Raw genomic sequence first — 25,385 nt, 5'->3', positions numbered from 1 at the left:
GTTATTGATGGTTCTGTGATTTCTAGTGGTCCCATAACACATAACACTATTCCTATATTAGTTACCACTAAAGAAGGTCATACAGAATACTTAACATTCGATGTGATACCCTCACCACATTTTCCAATAGTATTGGGTTTATTTTGGTTACAAACACATAACCCTCTAATAGATTGGTCAAACCTAACAGTTAATTTTCACTCTATTTTTTGTGAAAACACTTGTTTCCCACAACCAGTAATATTACACACAGAAACAGAACAGATACAAATACCCAAAGCTTACCAAGATTTTAATGACGTGTTCAGCAAAATTGAAGCTGAAACTCTTCCACCCCACAGAGTATATGATTGCCCAATTGAACTTATCCCAGGAGCAACATTACCTGTGGGACATCTATACCCTTTAAGTCAACCTGAATTAAATCATTTAAAATTGTATTTACAGGATAACTTAAGGAAAGGTTTCATTAGACCTTCATGTTCACCCGCAGCAGCCGGAATGTTCTTTGTAACAAACAAAGATTCATCTCTCAGACCGATAATCGATTATCGGGAGCTTAACAAAAGGACAATAAAAAACCGCTACCCACTCCCATTAATTCTGGAATTAATCGAAAGATTAAGCAATGCTACTATCTTTACTAAGTTGGACTTGCGTGGGGCTTACAACCTTATACGAATAAGAGAAGGCGATGAATGGCTCACTGCATTTAGAACTAGGTATGGCTTATTTGAATACCTTGTGATGCCATTCGGCCTATGTAATGCCCCCGCAACGTTCCAACATTTTATTAACGATATATTCCGTGATCTACATAACATTTGTCTAGTAGTGTATTTAGACGATATTCTCATCTATTCTAATAACTTAGATGATCACATAAAACATGTTCGATGGGTTTTAGCACGTTTGAAAACTCATAAACTATATGCCAAACTTGAAAAATGTTCTTTTCACAACACCACTATATCATTTCTAGGATATACTATCTCACCTGAAGGCATTCAAATGCAAACCGAGAAGGTTGACTCAGTAAAAAATTGGCCACAACCTACTGACAAAAAATCTCTTCAAAGGTTTTTAGGTTTTGCCAATTATTACAGAAAATTTATTAAGACTTTTTCTTCAATTGTCAGACCTCTTACTCAACTCACTGGATCTACACAACAGTTTCATTGGAACAATACTCATTCAAGAGTTTTCTATTATCTTAAACAAGCTTTTACGGAAGCTCCCATTCTCACATTCCCGAATGTGGATTTACAATACATCCTTGAGGTAGATTCTTCAGATTTTGCAATAGGAGCAGTTCTATCTCAACAGAAAACGTCAAAAGATCCCTTAATCCAATCTCCTTCTTCTCTAAGAGTATGACATCTGCTGAAAGAAATTATGCAATTGGAGACAAGGAATTATTGGCTATCCGCAAATCCTTGGAGTTCTGGAGGCATCTCCTGGAAGGTGCAAAAAAAGCCGTTCATAATCTACACAGAGCACAAAAACCTGCAATATCTTCAAAACAACAAAACTCTTTCTGCCAGACAGGTTAGGTGGAGTTTATATTTCGCAAGATTTGACTTTCAGATTCTCTACCACCCAGCAAATAGGAATGGAAAAGCAGACGCTTTGTCTCGACAGACATCAATAACCACTCCAAGTGATATGCCCACTTCCATAATTCCCTCTGAACGTTTCATTGGTTTTACTACAGACTTCCTCACAGACATCAAGAAGTCATCAATCACACCTCCAATTGATGTAAACGTGGCCATGGACAAGAAAGAAGGATTATACTATTACAAAGATAAGATCTATGTCCCTGAAAATATGAGAGTCCAGGTACTCAAAGAACATCATGATTCACCTTTAGCAGGACATCCAGGAGTATTTCGCACTGAGGACCTCATAACCAGAACTTACTGGTGGCCAGATATAAGGAAAACCGTTTCAACTTACATAAAAGGTTGTGCCACCTGTCAAACATGTAAAACAGAACGAAAAGCACCTTATGGTCTTCTTCTGTCAGTCCCAGCTTCAGATAGACCGTGGAAGCAAATAGGAATTGATTTCATAGTAGATCTACCTCCATCTAATAACCATACAACAATAATGGTAGTTGTCGATACTTTCACTAAAATGGCACATTTCATACCATTTCATAAACTTCCTACTGCATCAGAAACAGCCACACTCTTCATACAACATGTGATTCGATTACATGGTGTTCCCCTGACATTGATGTCAGACCGTGGATCTCAGTTCACATCTAGATTTTGGAAAAGACTTTGCCATTCCATCAACATAACTCATCAATTCACAACAGCTTTCCACCCACAGACAAACGGACAAGTCGAGAGAATCAACCAATGGTTAGATGAATACTTACGATGCTTTTGTTCCTACCAACAAGAAAATTGGGTAACATACTTACCTTTTGCTGAGTTTTCTTATAACAACTTAACCAACTCTTCCACAAAATTATCTCCATTTTTTGCTAACTACGGATTTCATCCAACCACCACTTCGATTAGTTCCACTCCTTCCATATCTCCTTTGGTAGATGAACTAAATAACGCACTTTTAGACAACTTCAGATTTATCAAAGAAAATATCAATAAAGCTCAGATCAATCAAAAATACTACTATGACTTACGACACAGAGAACCACCAAATTATCAAATTGGTGATCAAGTCTGGTTGTCAACTAAAAATTTAAAGTTACATCTACCTAGTAGGAAAATGACACAAAAATTCTGTGGACCTTTTACTATTGTCAAAATAATTAATAGGAATGCTGTTTCCCTGGATTTACCTCCTTCTATGAAAATTCATTCAACATTTCATGTCTCCCTCCTGAAACCCTACACTCCCACAAGAACCCTACTCCCACGATTACCACCGCTTGCAACCAGTCATGATACTGATGTGTACGAAGTGAAAGATGTTGTTGATTCGAGGTTTTCGAGAGGTGTACTACAATACTTGATTAGGTGGAAGGGTTACTCAGAAGAAGATGATACTTGGGAACCTGCCTCTAACGTTAATGCATCCCGTCTGATATCCCAGTTTCACCGGAGGTTTCCGGATCGTCCTAGACTGCAAGCTGAGGATCAGCTTGTTTGAGGGGGGAGTCATGTCAGGGTTTTTGGGTATACTGTTCCTTTAATTCTCTCCACCAATCATTATCTACGTTCTCCCATAAAGCACCTGTTCACTAAGCACTCCTTGCTTAGTATTTTGTTATTCCTCTTTAGAGTAACACTGAGCTCTGCTCTTCTGAGCACATACTCACTTATTTGTGCTTCCTCTACCTTTCTAGTTCTCTAGCCTGCCTGCTGAGCTTATCCATCAACTACTGTGGAATTCTAGCTTGTATGCTGCATCCTCCGTTCCTTATAAAGTACCTAAACTCCTTGGATTACTCTCGCACATTTGTGGGCTCCTTAACTTCACGGAGTGTTAATTTCCACCTCTCCTCTGGCATCTCACTGATTACATGTAAGTGGCGTTTTGACTTGAATTATACTCTGCCTGCTGCCGTTATTAAAGGACTTTCATATTTTCACATAATCGCACTTACCTCCTTGTAAATTTAAACCGGCTTCACTGAAGTGGCGCTGACGTCACACGCAGCTCTGCAACCTCTGCTCCGGAACTCAGTCTCCTCCCTGCTTTCTATCAGCAGTGACTCTGATCTGCCATACTGTGACTCCCAAGCACGCCGAGACAAGGTATTGTGCTGATTACTTCCACTTGTTGCCAGTTCGATTACTTTGCCATTTTGATCACATTTAACATCTCTGTGTTCTGGAATAAGCCTATAGTACTTAATTACGCTGGAAAGTTTCTCCATATTGTGTATGTTATATGATTACTCTATTACGTAGGAAAGTTTCTCCATACTGACTTGTTATATGATATACTACTATATTTCTACTGAGAAGTTTCATTATAGATCTAAGCCTCTTTATCCCACTTACTGTGTACTTTAATAGTATTTATGATTGCACATTCTATTTCACAGCTTGGTTTTGCATACATCAAATCTATCAAACATTAAAGGCACACAGTTTTAATTGAGAACATAAGAGTGTGTGTGTTCCCATTAGAATTTGTGCTACAGCACCTTTATTTTGAATTATAACAAGATATCACAGTATCTCCACTTGGAGGCTAATTGTTACACATGCACAGCATGAAACAGTACATTCATCCTCATGCAGTCAAGCACAAACAGCCTCAACAGGCGGACCACCGGCAGGTAATTTATTAACCGCAAATACTACCCTAGGTTGTCAGAATGGAATACCACCCTCTTATCTTGCAGCTTATCTTTCCATACCCTCACTACCACCAGTAGGGGAAAAAGTTCCAAAAAGACCAAATTCTTCGTCAGACCCTGTTCGACCCAACGGGCTGGCCATTTCCTGGCCACCCAGCTCCCCTGGCAGTAAGCCCCAAAACCTAAGGACCCCGCTGCATCCGTAAAGAGGTGCAGTTCTTCGTTGGTCACCGACCTACCGTGAACCAAAGCCCGACTGTTAAATTCTGCCAGAAACAACAACCATATTCTCAGATCATCCTTAAGGTCTGCCCCCAAAGTAATCCACGACTTGGGGCCCGTGACTCCCGTCGTGGCCATGGAGATCCTCCTACAGAAAACCCTCCCCACCGGGATAATTCTACAAGCAAAATTTAGCTTGCCCACCAATGACTGTACCTCACACAACCGAAGCCTTCGCTTCCCAATTGCCCCCGCTATGACCCCTTTCAGGTCAACTACTTTGTCCATTGGCAGCTGGCATTCCATTTGAATGGAATCGATTTCAATCCCCAAGAAACTCAAAGTGGTGGTCGGACCTTCAGTTTTTTCATGTGCGACCGGGATTCCAAATTCCTCAGCCACCTTGAAAAAATGGTCCATTAGCTGTCCACAATCCGATTTCCCTGCAGCGGCCCCTACAAACAGGAAGTCGTCCAAATAATGATAACCCTGAACTCTGCCTTACGACCCACTCCACAAAGGTGCTGAACTTCTCAAAGTATGCACACGATATGGAGCACCCCATTGGGAGACAAAGATCCACATAAAAGGAACCCCAGAAAAAACAACCCAGTAAATGATGGCACGCCGGGTGCACTGGTAACAGCCGAAAGGCAGCCTCCACATCCACCTTCCCCATTAATGCGCCAACGCCAGCCTCCCTTACCAACCCCACCGCCTTATCAAATGACGCATACCTCACTGCCGCTATTGCAGGGTCAATGCCATCATTGACCGAGGACCCTTTCGGATAGGATAAATGGTGGATCATGCGGAATTGCCCTACCGCCTTTTTGGGCACGACCCCCAACCGAGATACCCTCAAATTTTGGAAAGGCGTGTGTGAAAAGGGGCCCGCCATTCTCCCCAACACCACTTCTTTGTCAATTTTACCCTGGACCACCTCCGGCAATTCCTTTGCCGATTTCAGATTCCCCGAAATTTGAACCCCCCTCTTTCTCCTCGAACGGAATCCAGAACCCAGAGCTAAAACCCGTAAGCAAAAGTTCTGCATCCCCCGCCTTACCCCCTACCTTAGCGAACCGGTCTAACCAAGGCACCATCTTTCCTACCTTCACCGGTGTCCTGGCCCTTAGCAGAAACCTCGCCTGGCTTCCCACCTCCCCCGTTTCTCTTGAAATACTTCGCCCACAAGTGGGCGCCCTCACATCCCGAACAAGCGTGCTTGTACTTGCACCCGGATCCGAACTTACATTGCCCTTCATTATACTGGAAGCAGAGTTCCTTCCTCATGGCCAATGCAGCTCCTCCTCCACTGTTACCAGCTGCTGTCCCGCTGCCCCCCGATCCCCTGGAGCCACAAAAGGACCCACGCAATGGAGTCATTAACTCCAGCCATACCCCCATGTCCCTGTCGTCCCACCGCATCTCCGGTCTTACCGCCATCCGTTGCCGAAACTGCTCATCGTACCGCCACCACGCCAAACCCCCATAAGTCCGATAAGCCCCCGAAATCTCGTCGTGATAGCAGAACAATGCCGAACATTGCTCCGGGAATTTCTCGCCCACCACCACCGCCAAAATACAGAACGCCTTGGACCAATTGGATAGAGCTTTTGGCAATTTCCGATATCTCTTCTTCCTTTCGTCCTCTTCCTTCTTCTCCTTGTTTTTAAAAAAGTATCTGTGCACTTGTTAGCACCGCCCACTTCCTGTACAGCTCCCAGCCCCTTTGCAGGGCTGCTACCAGAAGCTATGGAGCCTGCCAGCAAAGGAGAACATATAGGTAATAAACTGCATAAAATGCACATTTTTTTTACCATACTGTGCAGTTGATATACGAGCAAATAAGATATGTTTTATTAAAATGATTGTTGCAACTGTTTTATATCACTTTAATTGACACACACATACCCCCACACACACACACACATATATATATATATATATATAGGCTAGATTAGGGTTGACACCTCAGCCATGCTTTCCTGGACACTTATGAGTTACACATGTTGCAGGGAGGAACATGAATAGTGCTTTCTAGGGTCACTATTCGTGTGCTGTTTAGGTGTGCAATGCATGTTGTCTTCTGCACACCCTGCAGCATGTGTAACTCATAAGTGTCCAGGAAAACATGGCTGAGGGGGGAACCCTAGTCTAGATATGTGCACTCAGATCCTTTGTGAGGATCGGAATGAAGAAGTAGGCGGCCGCTCATGCTGTTCGGCTCTTTTCAGGGCTTAGCAGGGTTTAAAGGGACATGAAACACTAAATTTTATTTCATGATTCAGAGAAAGAATACAATGTTAAATAACTTTCCAATTCACTTATTATCCAATTTGCTTTATTCCCTTGGTATCCTTTGTTGTAGAAGCAGCAATGCACTACTGGGAGGACGCTGAATGCAATGGGAGAGCCGTATATAGAGGCATATATGAGCAGCCACCAATCAGCAGCCTCTGAATCTACCTAGGTATCCCTTTTTTACATACGATTTCAAGAGATTAAAACAAATTAGATAATAGAAGTAAACTGGAAAGTTGTTTAAAAGTACATTCTCTATCTGAATTATGAAAGGGAAAGAAATTTGGTTTTATGTCCCTTTAAGATATCAGACTTTTTGTGTGCTGGTAATGTAATTGTTTTCTAGGCCCACCTTTGAGCTAGCTTTATGGGGCCAGTGCTTATGGTCTCCTATGGACACCGCTGCTGCCTACAGAGTTTTTGGCAGTGGATCCCCAGCAGTGACCTCCCAACCCCCACATCCCACTGATTCAAAGAACTGAATTAAAATCTTCTATCACTGCAGCAGCAAAATGACTATTTACCTCATAAAATGGCGTCTACTTGTTAAACGCTCATTTAGTGTTTCAGCAGAAGTAAAACATAAACAAAAATGTGTGTGTATATGAGTGTGTATATATATATATATATATATATATATATTGTACTTGATTACTACAGCCCAATGATAGTAGTTAGCAGGTTAAACATACTGAGGTAATAACACTGACTAATTTCAGGATGTGTAAACAATCCAGATATAGGAACAGCACTTTTTAACCCTTTTCCTGCCGTGGTTAACTTGTCTACATCGGAACAGCTGTTCCGATATAAACAAATTTAAATCTTGCGATCGTGCAAGTGATCACAATATTTAAATGATGGGATCGCGTCAGGGGGGCATCCCTATGATGCTAGGCACGCCCTCCAGATCGCGATCCCATCAGGGAAGCGCCAGTGGCTTCGGGAAAGCCAAGCAGTTAGGATGTTGTATTTCGTCCTTCGACGCTAAAGCACCAGCAAAATTCGGACAAAATACAACGTCCTAACGGCGTTAAAGGGTTAAACGGAGTGCCCGGAAGAGACTTACCGAGTCTCAAATCATATGTAAAGCAACAAGTCCTCCAGCACTTCCAATAATAAAATACCTTTATTAATATTACAACATGAGTCAACAAATATCTGAAACGTTTCGGGCCTAGCCCAGCCCTTCCTCATGCATAATTTCAGGATGTGTAACATCATATAAACCAGGATGCTTTGTGGTGTCCAGCTATACAGATGCCGAATTGTTAATAATTGACTTTGTTCTTGATGCAAAAGTATTCTTCCTATGCTAATTATATGCTTGAGTGGGGATAAGGCAGCCGATGAAGAGCATGATGATTTAACCTGCATTACATTAATATAACCAGACAAAAAGAAAATCAAATTCATTTCAATCCCAAATTACATATTTCTAAACCACAATTGAAATCACTAGAGTCAGACTCAAATTTAAATCATGGTTTTCTACATAAAGGTTTAATTTTTAGAATAAGCTTTCAGATTTTTTTTTCCAGTTGTATTATGAAATTATTGGGAGGTGAATTATCTCTAGTTTAATAAGTCAATAGTTCATATTTGATCAACTTTTCAGCAAAGAAAAATAATAATTGTCTTAATAACAATTAAAATAAATATAATAATAAAGTTTAAAATAATTATAAGTTTCATTTTTACTGCTTGCCCCTCCCTCCTCACACTTAGGTCCTTGTGCAGATCTGTCCCAATCCAAACAAAATTCTATTCATTGTGCTTCTTGAAATTTAGTAAGGGGTTGATTCTATTTACATAGAATTGCAGGGGAACTATGGGATTAAAGGGACTGTAAAGTCAAAATTAAACTTTTGTGATGCAGATAGAACATGCCATTTTAAACTGCTTTACATTGTACTTCCATTATCTAATTTGTTCTCTTTGAATCCTTATTTTAAAAGCATAACTAGGTAGGCTCAAGAGCAGTAATGCACTACTGGGAGCTTGCTGCTAATTGGTGGCTGCTTTTTATATGCATCTTGTTATTGACTGATGCAATATGTCCAGCTAGCTCCCAATAGTGCTTTGCTGCTCCTTCAACAAATTATACCAAGAGAATTAATCAAATTTGATAATAGAAGTAAACTGGAAAATTGTCTAAAATTGTATGCTGAGATCTGAGATGAGGAGGCAGTGTGCAGAAGCTTAGATACAAGGTAATTACAGAGGTAAAAAGTATATTTCTTTAAGTGTTGGTTATGCAAAACTGGGGAATGGTAAATAAAGGGATTATCTATCTTTTTAAACAATAACATTTTTAAACCATTTGAATCTGTGCATGAAAACTGTGAGCTGTCCCTTTAAGGCTGTGTGTTTTTGTGCCTGCTGTTTGTTTGTCCCTGTAAGCCTGCGTGTATTGTGTGTGTGTGTGTGCGCAAGCCCATTTAAGACTGTTTCCGCATGGTGTGAGCTGTTCCTTTAAGGTTGTGTGACTCTGCGTGCGACTATACCCTGAAGACACTGTGCATATGGTGTGAGCTCTCCCTTTAAGACTGCATGCACCACCTGTCTTTGTGCATGCTGTGATCTGTCCCTTTTAATACTGTATTTAGAGTGCTTTAAGGGTGTATGTATTGTGTGAGTGCATCTGTCCCTTTAAGACTGTTTGTGTGTGGTGTAATCTATTCCTTTAAGCCGTGTACCATTTAAATTGTGTACAGTTGTCCCTTTAAAGGCTGTGTGCCTATTTCTTTAAGACGGTGTCCTTTTAAAGCTCTGTTCGCTTAGGTGCTTCATGGGTCCCAGTAGCTAACAGCCCCAAATGTGTAATTTATGTGACAGGGGTAGTATCATAAAGGCTTTTGTCAAAGAGAGTGATTTTTGTTCATGCTGCAGTAAGGTGTCCTGTACCTTTTAAGGAGGCATAAAAGATCAATTAGGCCTTAAAGGGACATGGATATTGAAATCTTTCTTTCATGATTCAATTTTAGACAACTGTCCAGTTTACTTTATTATTTAATTTGCTTCATTCTCTTGGTATCCTTTGTTGAAGCAGCAGCAATACATTACTAGGAGCATTGGAAAGCCAATAACATGAGACATATATGTGCAGCCAACAATGAGCATCTCCTGAGTCTACCTAGGTATCCCTGTCAATAAAAGAATTAAAGAGAACAAAACAGTTTAGATAATAGAAGTAAATTAGAAAGTTTCAAATTGCATGCTCTATCTGAATAATGAAAGAAAATGTTTGAGTTTTATGTCCCTTTAATGCCTGAGGAGGAGTCCAGGGGAGAGGAGCCTGGTAATAGTCTGAAGGATACACAGACTTGTGTTGCCTCTCAGACTGTGTATGGTATCAGCTGTTCTTTTAAGACTGTGTGCTTTGGGTATTTGTGCTCCTTTACCAATAAGATTGTGTGCGTTGTGGTGTAAATTGTCTTTTTAAAGGGACCCTAAAAACCTTCTGTTCCCATGTAATTGTTCTCTATCTGAAACATGTTAGAAAAAATGTTTCATGTCCCTTTAAGTCTGTGTGCCTGCCCCTTTAAGACTTAGTGTGCAAGGTTCACATACTGTGATCTGTCCCTTTAAGACTGTGTGAGACATGAGTTGTCTATTTAAAGACTGTGTGTGCATGTCCCTTTAAGACTGTTCCTTTTTAAGCTTTTGGAGATATAACCAGTCCAGCATTATTGTTGGTCACCCCATACCAATTTTTAAAGTTAAATATTGCTGTATATCCAAGAAAATAACTTACATTTAATTAAATGTTGTTAAATCTGCTAGAAAAAAAAACATAATAAAAATGAACTGTTTCGTGAGAAATTCACTTTCCATCATGTAGTGTTACATACAAATAAAGCATGTTTAAAAAAAAAAAAAAAAAGAAAGAGAAAAAAAAACCTTTATTCTGATTGGTTGCTGTATGCCACATGATCATAAAGCCATGAGGTTGCTTCCGGAAAGCTGAAATTGCGCCAAAAAACTTAGCAGGTGAGATTTGCATTACTTTGTTGTGTTAAAATATGTGATTTGTATCTTATATTCAGCAGTGATATTTATATCATGTGTTTGCCTGCAGATGAGTGTGTATATGAGCCAAGTGCTTAAATTGTCTGCTTATTATGCTTTCAATGTGACCTAGTAAACTGTTTAGCTGCAATGCAGAAACAAATAAATTCCCTATCTTCATTACGTGTGCTTTCTCCATTAATACTGTAAGCATTTTGCTGTTAAACGTTTACAAAAGATTTCTTGATGTTATAAACGTTTAGTTGTGTAGCATTGATTTGATCTATAGCTCTGATTACAAATAAGAGACAGTGCTCTTGATTTCAGTGGATAAAAAGAAGTTACAGCTCTGCAGTGTAAAAAACAAACTGCTTTGTACTGACTGAATGGAATGTGTAGCTTGTTTGTAAGCACATAATTAGGCTAGGAAGGAACTGAAACTTTTGCAATGGCAGATTATTTTTTTAGTGTAAGAGATCAGTCTGTAAATGTCTCTAGAAGTATCCAATAGAAATAGCCAACATTTTAAATAAATGGGTGTATTACTCACTTGCACAAGGAAGTTTTTTTAAATATTTATTTTTTTAAAAAAGGAAAAAACTTGCCTGCTAGTATATTACTCTTTAAATTAAGTGGGCTTTGTGTTGTTTGAGCATGTTTTGTATACAGTATTGTGTAAATGCTTCTATTTAAATGCATTGATGCACATTTCTGTTTTTACCTTTCTATTTAAAGGGACAGTATACAGTAAAATTGTTTTTTGCTTAATGTATTTCCAATGACTTGTTATACCAGCTGCAGAGTATATAAAGTGTATGGGGAATTGCATTTTCAGGTTTATTTATAAGATATTACATTTTTGGTTTTAAAGTTGGTTGACCTTGCAGGTACAATTTATCTCATTATGTTACCAGTTTGTGTACACACATTTGCTTCCTTATCTTGTGTCTGTTTATAAACCAAACACCAATACTTACAATGGAAAAGGTATTTTATTTAGTTATCTCTTCTACCCACCAGGAGTGTCATTTCTTCTGCTGGCTGTGTTTTACATAGTTTGTCAATTACTTGAACTTAAAGGGACAGTCTAGTCAGACTTAAACTTTCATGATTCAGATAGTGCATGCAATTTTAAAAAAACTTTCCAATTTGCTTTGTTCTTTTTGTATTATTAGTTTAAAGCTAACTTAGGTAGGCTCATAAGCCCTTGGAGGCCGCCTCTTATCTGAATGTATTTGACAGTTTTTACTGCTAGAGGGCTTTAGTTCATGTTTCATATAAATAACATTGTGCACGTGGCCGTGGAGTTATTTAAGCGTAAGCACATTTATTGCCTGACATGCAAGTCTGTCAAAAGGTCTGAGATAAGGAGGCAGTCTTCAGAAGCATTGATACAAGTTAATCAGAGGTAAAAAGTATATTTCTATAACAGCGTTGGTTATGCAAAACTAGGGAAGAATAGATAATAAAGGGATTATGATGTAAAATATATTTTACTAACACATTACAAGTTAATTGCTTTTATTTTGATTAAGCAACTATAAGTATATGAAATCATTAAAGGGACAGTATACACCAATTTTCATTTAACGGCATGTAATAGACAATACCATAAAGAATAAGATACTGATCTAAAAATCCAGTATAAAACCTTTTACAAACGTACTTGGGAGCTCCCAGTTTAGCACTGTTGATGAGGTAGTCTGGGGCACTCGTTGTAAGGGGCTTGATAAACAAAGCAGACACTTTTCTTTATTTTAAACATAGCTGTTATAGTTCTGCTGGTCTCATAATAGAAAATGAACACCCACTGCATGCAGATCTGCTCAAATTGAGCTGCAGACACGGAGGACGCTTTGTGGTTGCCTTGGAGATGTCAGCTTGCAGAGAAGGCTGATTGGTTGCCGGTGCACCAGCATTCTCAAACACTGCTCAGTTTCTGAGTGCTGATGAATAAGCCAGGCAGTCTTTATGAGCAGATGTACACAGAGGTCGTATGACTGCCCTGCTTATTGGTCTTTGAAAGTTGATTTCAGAGGGCACTGGGAAGCTTATAAATTTAAAAGGTAAATAACTTAAAAATGCAAAAACAATATTAATGGATTTTAATTATAAAAATGTAAATGTCAAGTTATTTTTTTTTTTTTTTAAATGGTTTTTGTTCCCAAAATGACTGTCCTTTTTAAGTCCAATAAATTTTCAGTATAGGTTGGGATACCACAGGCTAAATCGGCTATTTCAAATGCCCAAATAAGGGTAAACTAGCTACTTGTAAACCATGCAATGCACTCCAGCAGGTAAAATAGATAATTTCGAACAAATTAAAGAGAATATTTTTGAGTAAATTGTCCCTTTAAGTATTTTGAGTGTAGTTGCATGGTGTGTGTTTGTTTTTTTGTTTAGTGTGTATGTATATGTGTGTGTATATGTGTGTATATGTGTGTATATGTGTGTATATGTGTGTATATGTGTGTATATGTGTGTATATGTGTGTATATGTATGTACACACACTCACTCATCTCTCTCACAGGCTAAAGAATGGTTTCTCAAATTCTTATAATAAATCCCTTTGTATACTGTTGCCATAGCCTGACTACCTCTGCTAGGTTACTTCTCTGGAATCTATAATGTAAATGTATTAAGTCTATTTTGTCTCTTTTAGCTGGCTTGTTTGGAATATCTGTCCAGCTCAAAAATGGCTCCAGCGATTAGAAACAGGTGATGGCAGAATGGCTTTATGGAAACTTCAAGCATATGACAGCTTAATTTTCTTCCACAAGGCTGTGAGACCAGTTTGCAGGTAAGTACAGGTTATTAATATGTAGGTGTTGCATGTTCACTGGCAGACGTTACAGTGAGCTCTCTGCACATGGTGGCAGCTGTAGTTACGGACACTAAGAGCAGTCCGCGGCTGCTCCTGGTGCCCGTGACTACAGCTGTAAAGCTATGGTGGGGTGTAAACCGTTTCTGAAGCCTCTGGACATGTGACTAGTCTAAAATAATTTCTGCCCCTAGGATTATATTTTATTTCCCCCTATTTTCAAAGACTGCTTAACAGCATAATTTACTTCTCTCCCGTAAAACCCAACATGGTCACTGGAAGACGTTACAGTGAGCTCTCTGCACATGGTGGCAGCTGTAGTTACGGACACTAAGAGCAGTCCGCACCTGCTCCTGGTGCCCGTGACTACAGCTGTAAGGCTATGGTGGGGTGTAAACTGTTTCTGAAGCCTTTGGGCATGTATAGTCTAAAATAAATTACTGCCTCTAGCATGGCATCCCCCCCCCTTATTTTCAATGGCTGCTTAACAGCATAATTTTACTTTCTTCCCTCCTGATAGTCCCAACATGGTCAATGGCAGACGTTACAGTGAGCTCTCTGCACATGGTGGCAGCTGTAGTTACGGACACTAAGAGCAGCCCGCACCTGCTCCTGGTGCCCGTGGCTACAGCTGTAAGGCTATGGTGGGGTGTAATCTGTCTCTGAAGCCTTTGGGCATGTATAGTCTAAAATAAATTACTGCCTTTAGCATGGCATCCCCCCCCCCCCTTCTTATTTTCAATGGCTGCTTAACAGCATAATTTACTTCTCTCCCGTAAAACCCAACATGGTCACTGGCAGACGCTACAGTGAGCTCTCTGCACATGGTGGCAGCTGTAGTTACGGACACTAAGAGCAGTCCGCACCTGCTCCTGGTGCCCGTGGCTACAGCTGTAAGGCTATGGTGGGGTGTAAACTGTTTCTGAAGCCTTTGGGCATGTTTAGTCTAAAATAAATTTCTGCCCCCCCCCCTATTTTCAATGGCTGCTTAACAGCATAATTTACTTCTGTCCTGTTAGACCCAACATGATCACTGGCAGATGTTACAGTGAGCTCTCTGCACATGGTGGCAGCTGTTTTTATGGACATGTGGAGCAGTGCGCGCCTGCTCCCTGTGCCCATGGATACAGCTGTAAAGCTATGGTGGATTGTAAATTGTCTCTTGACGCCTATGAGCATGATATTTTAAAATAAAATAATTTACCTCTAATATAGCATTTTGAATTTTCCCTATTTTTCAAAGTAAAGTTTCTGACTTTATAGTCTATATTAAATAAAAATAGCCTAATGCATTTTCTCCTATTAAAGTACATGACAACTATATCGCTCCTTTTCAAAGTACTCTAAGGACCTTTGTCTTGTTTTCCTACATGACTGCTTCCCACATGCTATATCCAAGTAACTCCTTTTTGGCAAAGATCTCTCTTCCATATGTTTATTAGCGGTAGATACAGTAAACGGTCTTCATAGCAGCTGTGTCTTTGGGAAGTGTAAGCAGCGGGCCCCTGCTGAAGCTACCCAAGGCTAGTTATATACTGTGGTACATTACAAGTTTGTCTCCTCAGCCTTAGGTCATGCTCCCCATCATATGTCCCACGCAAGCCCAACCTAGAAAATGCACAACTAACATTCATGGTACACGCTTGTTGCATTTATTATTTCTCTGTCACTGACTATAATTACCAAATCTTTACTAACCTAATTCCTGATCCTTTTATACCTTTCCACAGACACCTGGATTTCTTTCCCTTATGCTCTTTATTTTATAATTGTTGCATTTATGAAATGATGATATGGAGTGACTGTTAGGCGGTAGTTTTGAAGCATTTGGTCCTATAACTAACCACTTAAACCCACTAAATAGATATGCTGTGCAGCCCAGAATATAGACCTTAAGACTTATACTTATTCTTATAAGTGACTCATTCTTATAAGTGTTTTATCTCTGCATTTTCTACTTGAGTATTAACTATAGGCAATGCAAATTTACCACAATGTCCTGTTTCTTACATTAAGTAGCATGTATTTTTTTTTTCCCCCCCGTATCTGTAGGTGATGCTAAAGTTTTCAGATCTACAGCACCAGGTGACATACAGCCAACACTTAGTGTCTAGCTTATTGTCAAAAGAAATGTCTGTGCCTCCTTTGTTAAACCAGGTAAGAGTTAAATTGTTGTAAAATACATTAAATTCATAGTATTCAAGCTGTTTCCTGTATAACAGTAGATCATTTTTGTTTCAGACATATAGTATAATTAAATGGTGATAATAGTCAATCCATTACATGCTCTAATTTGTTATTAGCAAATGGAATTTTAAGACTAGCGACCCTGCATTATTGTGTGTTTTAACCCGCAAAGGGGTAAACACAGAGTAGAAGTACTTCTTCAGACCAGCAAAGCAGTGCTGGTCCCAATTGGTGGCGCTAGTTAAACATCTGAGTTGTGTTACTGATTGTATCTGCTTGGGACTAAACACACAGCATTAGAGCATGTCATTTTTAACACTAACAATAATGTCCTGCTCAAGACCCACAGAGCACTGCTAGTCCTAAGCAGAAAGCGCTGCTGATTGGGACCGGCACTGCTCTGGGGGTCCCAAGCAGTATTTCTACTGTGTGTGTTAATCCACACAGTGGTGCAGGATCACTAGTCTTAAAATTACATATTCTAACTAATGTAATTTTACCACTATAATGTTGTCCACTTGTCCTTGCAGTGTCTCTTTGTGGCCTAATCAATCAACAGTATTCCTCCAGCACTCCAAGAAAGGACCCAGCAGACTCCGGTTAGTAAAAAGATGGTCTTTATTCCTTTTCAGCACTTTAAAAACGGCAGCATCAGTTTGAAATCAGAGGGAAGTGGAAATATATTAGGGCAAACATGTTTCGTCTCCACAACGTAACTTCCTCAATGACCCATCTTTTTGTGGCCTGACTGTACTTTTTAATTTTGATAAACTTTTATCCTTAAAGGAATAGGGAAAGAATTTGATAGTCCTAGTGTATATCTATCTTGTCTCTTAAAGGGGCATTAAATAGTATGTTGTGGGGCAATATAGCCTTTTTTTTTTTTTTTCTTCCTAAGATAAAACAGTGTTTTAGCTTTTTAAGCAAGATTGACGAGCATAGGCAGCTATTTATTAAAGGGACAGTCTACAATAGAATTATTGTTTTAAAAAGACAGATAATCCCTTTATTACCCCCCCCCCCCAGTTTTGCACAGCCAACAGTTATTACTTTGTATCTAAGAACCTTCTGACAGCCCCCCTGATCACATGACTGTGACTATATCAAATCTACTGAGTTGCATTTAGTATTGTGTTGTGCTAACTCTTAAATAACTCCTTGTGCCTGAACACAGTGTTATCTATATGGTCTACAGTCTCTTGTTGTTAAAAGCAATTTAAAAAAATGTGGTAAGAGGCAGCCCTCAAGGGCTTAGAAATTAGCATATGAGCCTACCTAGGTTTAGTTTCAACCAAGAATAAGAAGAAAACAAAGCAAATTTGATAATAAAAGTAAATTGGAAAGTTGAATAAAATTACAAGTCCTATCTGAATAATGAAAGTTTAATTTTGACTGGACTGTCCCTTTTTAATGTAAATGTTTACTTGCTTGCACATGGGATCATAACAGCCAGTGGTAAAAAAAATTAACCTTAAAGGGACAGTACACTGTAAAATAGTTTTTATATTTATTTTCAATGACTTGTTTATACCAGCTGCAGTAGATAAAATGTGAGAAATTGCATTTTCGGGTTTATTTGTGTATATGAAGTAGCTGGTTTTGTCCTTTTAAACCACAGCCTATTAGAATGGGTTGAGTTTCAGTTAATATCAGATCTCATTATGTTATCACGATGTGTACACACACTTGCTTCCTTATCTTAAATTTCTCTGGAAAACTAAAGCTCAATACATAGAGGGAACAATGGAAAATAATAATTGTATTACTTTACTATCCTGCACCCCACTGTGAGTGTAATTTCTTCTGATGGCTGTGTTTACTTAGGCTATGCAATAGCTGAGACTCCAGTATCAAAACTTTCAGTATAGGTTGGGAAACCACAAGCTAAATAAGCTATTTCAATTGCCAAAATAGGGGTAAATGAGTTCATTAGAAACAATTAAATGCACTCCAGCAGGTAAAAGGGATCATTGAGAACATTTTTAGGTGAACTGTCCTTTTTAAAATATCACTCTATCTAATCCATTTAAACAAGTTTCCTATTTTATTTCTGTTATCAATTTTGCTTAGTATCATTTTGTTAAAGGGATAGTCTACACCAGAATTGTTATTGTTTAAAAAAATAGATAATCCCTTTATTTACCATTCCCCAGTTTTGCATAACCAACACTGTTATGTTAAATATACTTCTTACCTCTGATTACCTTGTATCTAAGCTTCTGCAGACTGCCCCCTTATTTCAGTTCTTTCGACAGACTTTGTATTTTACGTGCACACTCCTGGGCTCCATTCAGCTGACTTGGCTTTATTCTTCAACAAAGGATACCAAAAGGAATAAAGCAAATTTGGTAATATAAATAAATTGGAAAGTTGTTATATACTGTAGCTGAATCGTGAATGTTTAATTTATAAGTCAAGCATCCTAGAGTTCTATTTTAAACCATGTTTAAGTTTAAATATTACTGTATTTTCTTATGTTATGTTTTTTTTTTTCTGTGTCCCTATGTCACTTTTGTTATGTTAACATATATACACACCGTTAGGAAACCGATGTGAAAGATAGAAAATACTTTCTTTTCATGACCTTTTAGACAGAGAGATTGGGGGGGGGGGGGGGGGTTGCGCTTATAATCTGTACATGAATGATCATATTTGTGTTTATCATGCAGTGCGGGAAGCACACTTCACTACACCCCCTTCTCTGTATTTGCCTTTTAGGGATAGCTATAAAAAGGACTTTTTATAGCTACTTATGTATTGCTGTGCAAGAACTGAAACTTTGTTTCCTCTTCTCAACAGATCTAGCAATGTGAAGCGAGATGCCATAATATACAGAGGTCTTCACCTCAACTGCGTCTGCTGACATCCAGGCTGCAAGTTGGTAAGGACAGAGACTGGGGCTACTGTTGCCTTTCCCATATATTAGATTCAATTTTATAACAAACTGCTTTATAAATTATAAAGCAGAAACCTTAATGCTGCTGTTAAGCTAAGGTTTTATGATTTGATGATTGATCATTTGCCATAACAAAGGCAGGAGGAGGTATACATTGTATTCTGTGTTTGACAACTGTGTTTATAGGCAGTGGGGACAGTGCGGCCGAACTGCTCTCACCACCCGTGATCATGGAAAGCTAGGCAGATTCCAATCTGTACCTCCAAATGCCTTTTTGGCATTTTTTTTTTTTTCTTGGTTTATTGTGAATGTATATCTGTCTCCTGTGCATCTCCCATTAACATTTCTTTAAGGTTATCCGGTCAAGCTGCTGTTTGCTGCATGAAAAGGACACATCTGCTGCTCAAGATCTGCTACGTCATTCTTCTGCACAAGATGAGACTTCGCTGGGACACCATTCAAGTATGACGAGGATTCAACCAGATTCATCCGTCCTCAGACGTGTTCAGAACGCTACGTTGATATATATATGTATAATGTTTATTATTATTCTGTATAAAGTTATTTGTAGTATGGTAACTGAACACATTGAGTTCTGTGTCTGCAGAAGTGTTCACGGGTAGTGAGTGTAGAGTGCGGCTGCTCTCACTGTCTGTGATCATGGGAAGCTAATCAGATTTCAGTCTATGTTTGGTTATCTATTGTACAATATTTTGTACAATATTTTTATAATTATGTAGAATTGTTCTGTATAATATATATGTATAGATTATTATGTATAATATGTATTTTCTATAATATTATTATTATTATTATTATTATTATTATGTATAATTGTATGTTCTATATATTATGTATAATATGTATGTTCTATATATTATTATTATGTATAATATGTATTTTCTATATATTCTGTATAAAGTTATAATTTGTAGTATGGTAACTGAACACATTGAATTCTGTGTCTGCAGAAGTGTTCACGGGTAGTGAGTGTAGAGTGCGGCTGCTCTCACTGTCTGTGATCATGGGAAGCTAATCAGATTTCAGTCTATGTTTGGTTATCTATTGTACAATATTTTGTACAATATTTTTATAATGTATAATATGTATAATTGTTCTGTATAATATATATTATGTATATGAATGTTCTATATATTTTATCATTATGTATAATATGTTTTTTCTCTATATTATTATTATTATTATTATTATGTATAATATGTATGTTCTATATTTTTTTTATTATGTATAATGTCTGTTCTATATATTATGTATAATATGTATTTTCTGTATAAAGTTATTTGTAGTATGGTAACTGAACACATTGAGTTCTGTGTCTGCAGAAGTGTTCACGGGTAGTGAGTGTAGAGTGCGGCTGCTCTCACTGTCTGTGATCATGGGAAGCTAATCAGATTTCAGTCTGTTTGGTTATCTATTGTCAATATTTTTATAATTATGTATAATATCTATAATTGTTTTGTATAATATATAATTATGTATAATTTATTATGTATATTTATTATGTATGATTGTTATGTATAATATGTTTGGCTTAAATATGGGAAAGGCAACTTTAGCTCTGTACTTTTTGTACACTGGGTGCATTTAGAGCACCAGGTTGTCTAGTTTCTTACACTAATTTTGTTTTCTGTATATAGATTTTGTTTTATATACAGATCTTCAAGCACTGGACAAAATGTCTACATGAAACATTTCTCTGTTGCATCAGCCCAGGTAAGCATGAGTGGTTGTGAAGATGTAGCATTTACAACTTTCAATGCTTGCATTTTTTGTTTCCCTGCATCTTAAAGGGATATAAAAACCCAAATGTTTTATTGCATGATTCAGATAGAGCATGCAACTTTCCAATTTACTCATTATCAAATTTTCGTTCTCTTAATCTTTATTTGAAAAAGCAGGAATGTAAGCTTAGGAGGCCGCCCATTTTTTGGTTCAGAACCCTGGGTAGCGCTTGCTGATTTATTGGCTACATTTAGCCACCAATCGACAAGCACTACCCAGGACATTTGGGTTTCATATCCCTTTTATATTTTGCTTACTGGGGGTGGGGGGGAGGGGGGTTTGTTTATTAAAATTGCATAAGTCTCATTGTCATAGCAATGGCACTTAATGCTAAGTCACTAAGGTTTCCGGGTTTAAAAATTCACATGGCCCAGGTAGAAGGAATTTCTGTCTCCCTCACTTCTAAATTCACTTCAATTTTCTCTTGGTATTTCTGGTGAAAAAAAGAATATGCACATATCCTACAGTAAAGGGAGCTAGCAGCTTATTGGTTCCTGCAGACATTTGTCTCTTGTGATTGGCTAACTAGATGTGTTCAGCTAGCTGCCAGTAGTGCAATGTTTGTTCTTTCAGCAAAGGATAACAAGAGAATGAAGCCCATTTGATAATAGAAGTAATAAGGAAAGTTGTTTAAAATTGTTTATTTCCAAATCACAAAAAAAAAAATTGATGCATTTGGCATTTTTAAGGATTTCAACTTGTTTTGTCACCATCTCATAGGTTCATCAGTATAGATAAAATGTGACTATTGTAACACATCTAGAACTCACACACCCTCTATATAAACTGTACCTTGTTCAGTTACTTAATTTCCTATTGCCGCTATAGGTGAGAACTGGTTCTGGGATGCTGTAATGATCACTGCTCTTTGCTTCAGTCTGTCAGAATATTTGTGTACAATTTATTTTACTTCTGTTTATAATGTACCTCACGCTTTATTTTACTTCTCTTTATAATGTACCTCACACTTTATTTTACTTCTGTTTATAATGTACCTCACGCTTTATTTTACTTCTCTTTATAATGTACCTCACGCTTTATTTTACTTCTCTTTATAATGTACCTCACACTTTATTTTACTTCTCTTTATAATGTACCTCACGCTTTATTTTACTTCTCTTTATAATGTACCTCACGCTTTATTTTACTTCTCTTTATAATGTACCTCACGCTTTATTTTACTTCTCTTTATAATGTACCTCACGCTTTATTTTACTTCTCTTTATAATGTACCTCACGCTTTATTTTACTTCTCTTTATTTTACTTCTGTTTATAATGTACCTCACACTTTATTTTACTTCTCTCTATAATGTACCTCACGCTTTATTTTACTTCTCTTTATAATGTACCTCACGCTTTATTTTACTTCTCTTTATAATGTACCTCGCGCTTTATTTTACTTCTCTTTATAATGTACCTCGCGCTTTATTTTACTTCTCTTTATAATGTACCTCGCGCTTTATTTTACTTCTCTTTATAATGTACCTCGCGCTTTATTTTACTTCTCTTTATAATGTACCTCGCGCTTTATTTTACTTCTCTTTATAATGTATCTCACCCCCCCCCCCCCCCTTTTTGCTTACATTTCTTTTCATAAGAGCATAATGAGGTAGGCTCGAGCGGATGTCTTGAGCATTGTTGCAAACCCTTTTGCCTATGCAGTTCCTAAGACATGGGCACGTACTTCTTGAGCCTACGGAAATATAACCTGTGAGCTTGTGCACGTGCTCAGTAGGGGCTTGTTCCCTCAGAAAGTGTGAATATAAAAAGACTGCAAAATTTTGATGTCTTAAAACTGCATGTTATTTCTGAATCATTCAGAGTTTATTTTGACTTGAGTGTCCCTTTAATTCTGTATTAGGACAAACGGTTTCAGATCTGATGGAGTTGTACTTTTAAAGAGACAACCAAATGCTGAATCATTTAAAAGTGATGTAGCAAATCTGTAAAAGGCTGACGATAAAATATCACCTTAGTATCTCTGTAAAAAATGACCGTATGTTACCTCTGTCTTTGGTAGCCTCATCCCACTAGACCAAATGTAAGCATCTGTATGCTTGTCCCAGGACTAGCACGGGATTGTGCGCCTTAGATGTCCCTTTATTTCCATTCTCCGCTAAAGAAAGTTTACTACGATAAATTTTTTGTTAAATCCCACAAGATAACAGTAAAGTATGAACTTGGCACAGACTTATGAAATTCCTGACAGTGTAGGGGTTAATCATGTAGCTTGTAAGATTGTGTGGCTGTAGTGTTTTTTTTTTTTTTTGTTTTTTTTTTTGTTTTCCATTTTGTGCAGTGTAGGATTCACACACGGCTCTCTTTGCTCGAGTGGGACATGCAGAATAGAGCAATCTCGCCACTGTCGGCTAGATTGTTGCAGAAAGAGCCCAGGACAGCAGCATCCTTTAGGGCTAATAAACTACTGCGCCTGTACGGCACTGTTCGTTAAGGGGTTAAACAGGAAAAAATGCATATTGCTGAATGAGTTGATACCAGTTGTAGGTGTTCCCTGAATACAACATATTCAAATGGATGCATTTGAGGAGAAAAGTGTACACCATGTCTACTGTATGTTATTCTCTATGGTTTGTAGGAATAACTTTACATTTTGTTCTATATTCTCACTTTTTTTTTTTTTTTTTTTTTTGCAGGTGTTAACAGCTGGAGTACGTGTGTTTTGTGCAACTCTGCTGCTCTCAACTCGTGTACCCATGGAAAGGGATTGTCCTTGGCGTTCCTGTTTGAACTATAAACCTGGCTATTTAATAAAATGCTAATAAAGTGTTTGATATCTGTTCCATTAATAAAGCTTTGACTTATCTTACATTTTGTTATAGTTTTTTATTTATATGGTTATGCATTAAAGTGCTGATAAACCCTACTATTTATGAAACGCTAGAATTAGCATCACTTAACATAAAGGTGACCATCATTCACATTTTTTTTTGTCTAAGCGCCTCCGGCCACCCACAGCTCAGTTTTTCAATAGCACAGCTAATTACTAAAACGTCATCTCATTGAAAAAACAGCTGCGCTGTGGGTGCTTAGTTTTGTGCTGATGCTGCAGCTAAATGAAATACCAAACATGCGGGCAGGGAAAATGGTAATTTTTTTTTTTTATTATTGCACAGATTTTGGAATTCCGGGGATTGGGATTGGGTATGTGTGTGTAATATATCATTTTAAAATAAAAATGTATGTGTGGGGGCGTATTTTCGGTAAGTAGATACTTGTAATAATGGAGTTCAGGTGTTTCATCCACACCCATTGCTAATAAGTGTATGAAGTCCAGCATGTAGCCATAACCTCTCCATAGCCGCACAGTGGCAGTACGATGGGTCATACTAAACAAGTCAGTTTGTGAAATTTCTGCCCTACTAGATGAGTCTTGGTCAGCTGTAAGTGCTATAAGCAACAAGAGCTCGGCCGTAAAGCGCTAGACCACACAAACTCACAGAACAGGGATGCTGTAGCTCATATACACTCATTTTCATGTAACTGCATGTAATACACTACTATAAAGAATATGTGCGGATACTGATGTAAACATCCTGTAAAAACCTTTTAAACACTTACTTAGAAGCTCCCAGTTTAGCAATGTTAATGAGGTTAGTGTTGGAGACCCAGTGAAAGGGTCTGGAAACGAAAAGAGAGCAGACACTCCCCCCTCCCCTGCATATGAAAAAAACCCTCTACACAAACCAGAGCAAGCTGGAGGAATAGGTAGACAACAGTTTACTTCTAAAACTTTAGGGCTTGGTTTGAAATATGAAAATCAGCACAATGTGTTATTGTTTTTTAAAAAATAAGCAAAATTACATTTTTACACAACCCCCCCCCACCCAAAAAAACAACCTGTATTGGCTTTATTAATGGATCTTCTACAAAACATTTATGCAAAGAAAAATCTAGTGTACAATGTCTCTTTTTTTAAAGGGACACTCAAGTCAAAATTATACTTTAATGATTCAGAGCATGTAATTTTAAACAACCTTCCAATTTGACAGAAAAAAATGAATCCTCTAGCATTGCAAGATCCCTAGTGATTTTTTTTAAAAGACAGATTTTGCTTTACTTCTCCAAGGGGCGTTCCCTGCATTTCTGTGAAAGACAAGCAAAGTGCAATATAGCACTGCATGACGAGAGTTCTGCTGCTTTTACACTTTGTGCTTTTGGTTTTATCACTTTACGCTTCCAATTTAAACTTTTTTTATTGTGTACAGCAGTGTAGTTAGTATTGTGATTTTACAAATTCTGACCTATACAGCAGGCTTCAAAGGCAAAATTCACTGAATTTTCTATGAAAAGGGTAGGGACTTGGAAATAGAAAGTAATGATGCTCTCCGCAATACAACATTTCACATGGGAGAGAGAAGGTAACTGGAGAACCCCTGGGGCTGATATAAAGGCTCAGTTTGTAGCAATTCCAAATTAAAATGAAATGTTTTCACTACAATTTATCTTTTGTCTATATTTACTATATATTACTTTTCTATTAGTTAAATAAGTCTATTGTGAATTTTGAGCAAACTTCACCTGCATACAGCTGGCGAGACAACTGGTGAGATCTTCAGACATACCTAGGAACTCCCCTGTTCAGCCTAGGAAACTGCCCTGTCCCTCCCACTTTCTGAAAGTGACAGTTTTAGTTTGGAATGCAGCAAATTCAAGGTGCAATGTAATTTGTTTATACAAACCGAAATATACAAAGTATGACCCTAATTTGTTAAAGTAACACAGAAGTGTAACAAAACTCATATCACGCAGTGCTTTATTGCACTGGGCTTGTCTCTACTTCATTTATAGAAATGATAGAGATCTTGCCGTGCTGGAGAGTTCTGCTCTTTTTCT

General features: G+C 38.0%; 1 long non-coding RNA gene across 3 annotated transcripts in view; it reads left to right on the top strand.

Annotated features, from left to right (window-relative positions):
* LOC128653668 (uncharacterized) overlaps positions 1 to 23,358 on the top strand; it is a 66,849-nt gene extending 43,491 nt beyond the window's left edge. Inside the window, exons 1-8 of one of the 3 annotated variants that reach the window (XR_008401380.1) lie at positions 10,741 to 10,804; positions 13,486 to 13,623; positions 15,697 to 15,801; positions 16,362 to 16,430; positions 18,087 to 18,179; positions 18,631 to 18,712; positions 20,386 to 20,461; positions 23,186 to 23,358. This is a non-coding gene — a long non-coding RNA (uncharacterized LOC128653668). Of the gene's footprint in view, positions 1 to 10,740; positions 10,805 to 13,485; positions 13,624 to 15,696; positions 15,802 to 16,361; positions 16,431 to 18,074; positions 18,180 to 18,630; positions 18,713 to 20,385; positions 20,462 to 23,185 lie in introns of those variants that run through there. The other 2 variants (XR_008401382.1, XR_008401381.1) reach the window with 2 other exon arrangements.
* Positions 23,359 to 25,385: the final 2,027 nt, after the last annotated feature.

Source organism: Bombina bombina, chromosome 3, assembly GCF_027579735.1.
Source record: "Bombina bombina isolate aBomBom1 chromosome 3, aBomBom1.pri, whole genome shotgun sequence".
Taxonomy (NCBI): Eukaryota; Metazoa; Chordata; class Amphibia; order Anura; family Bombinatoridae; genus Bombina; species Bombina bombina.
The sequence above is the reverse complement of the archived record's forward strand: the minus strand, read 5'-3'. Positions and strand labels throughout refer to the sequence as shown.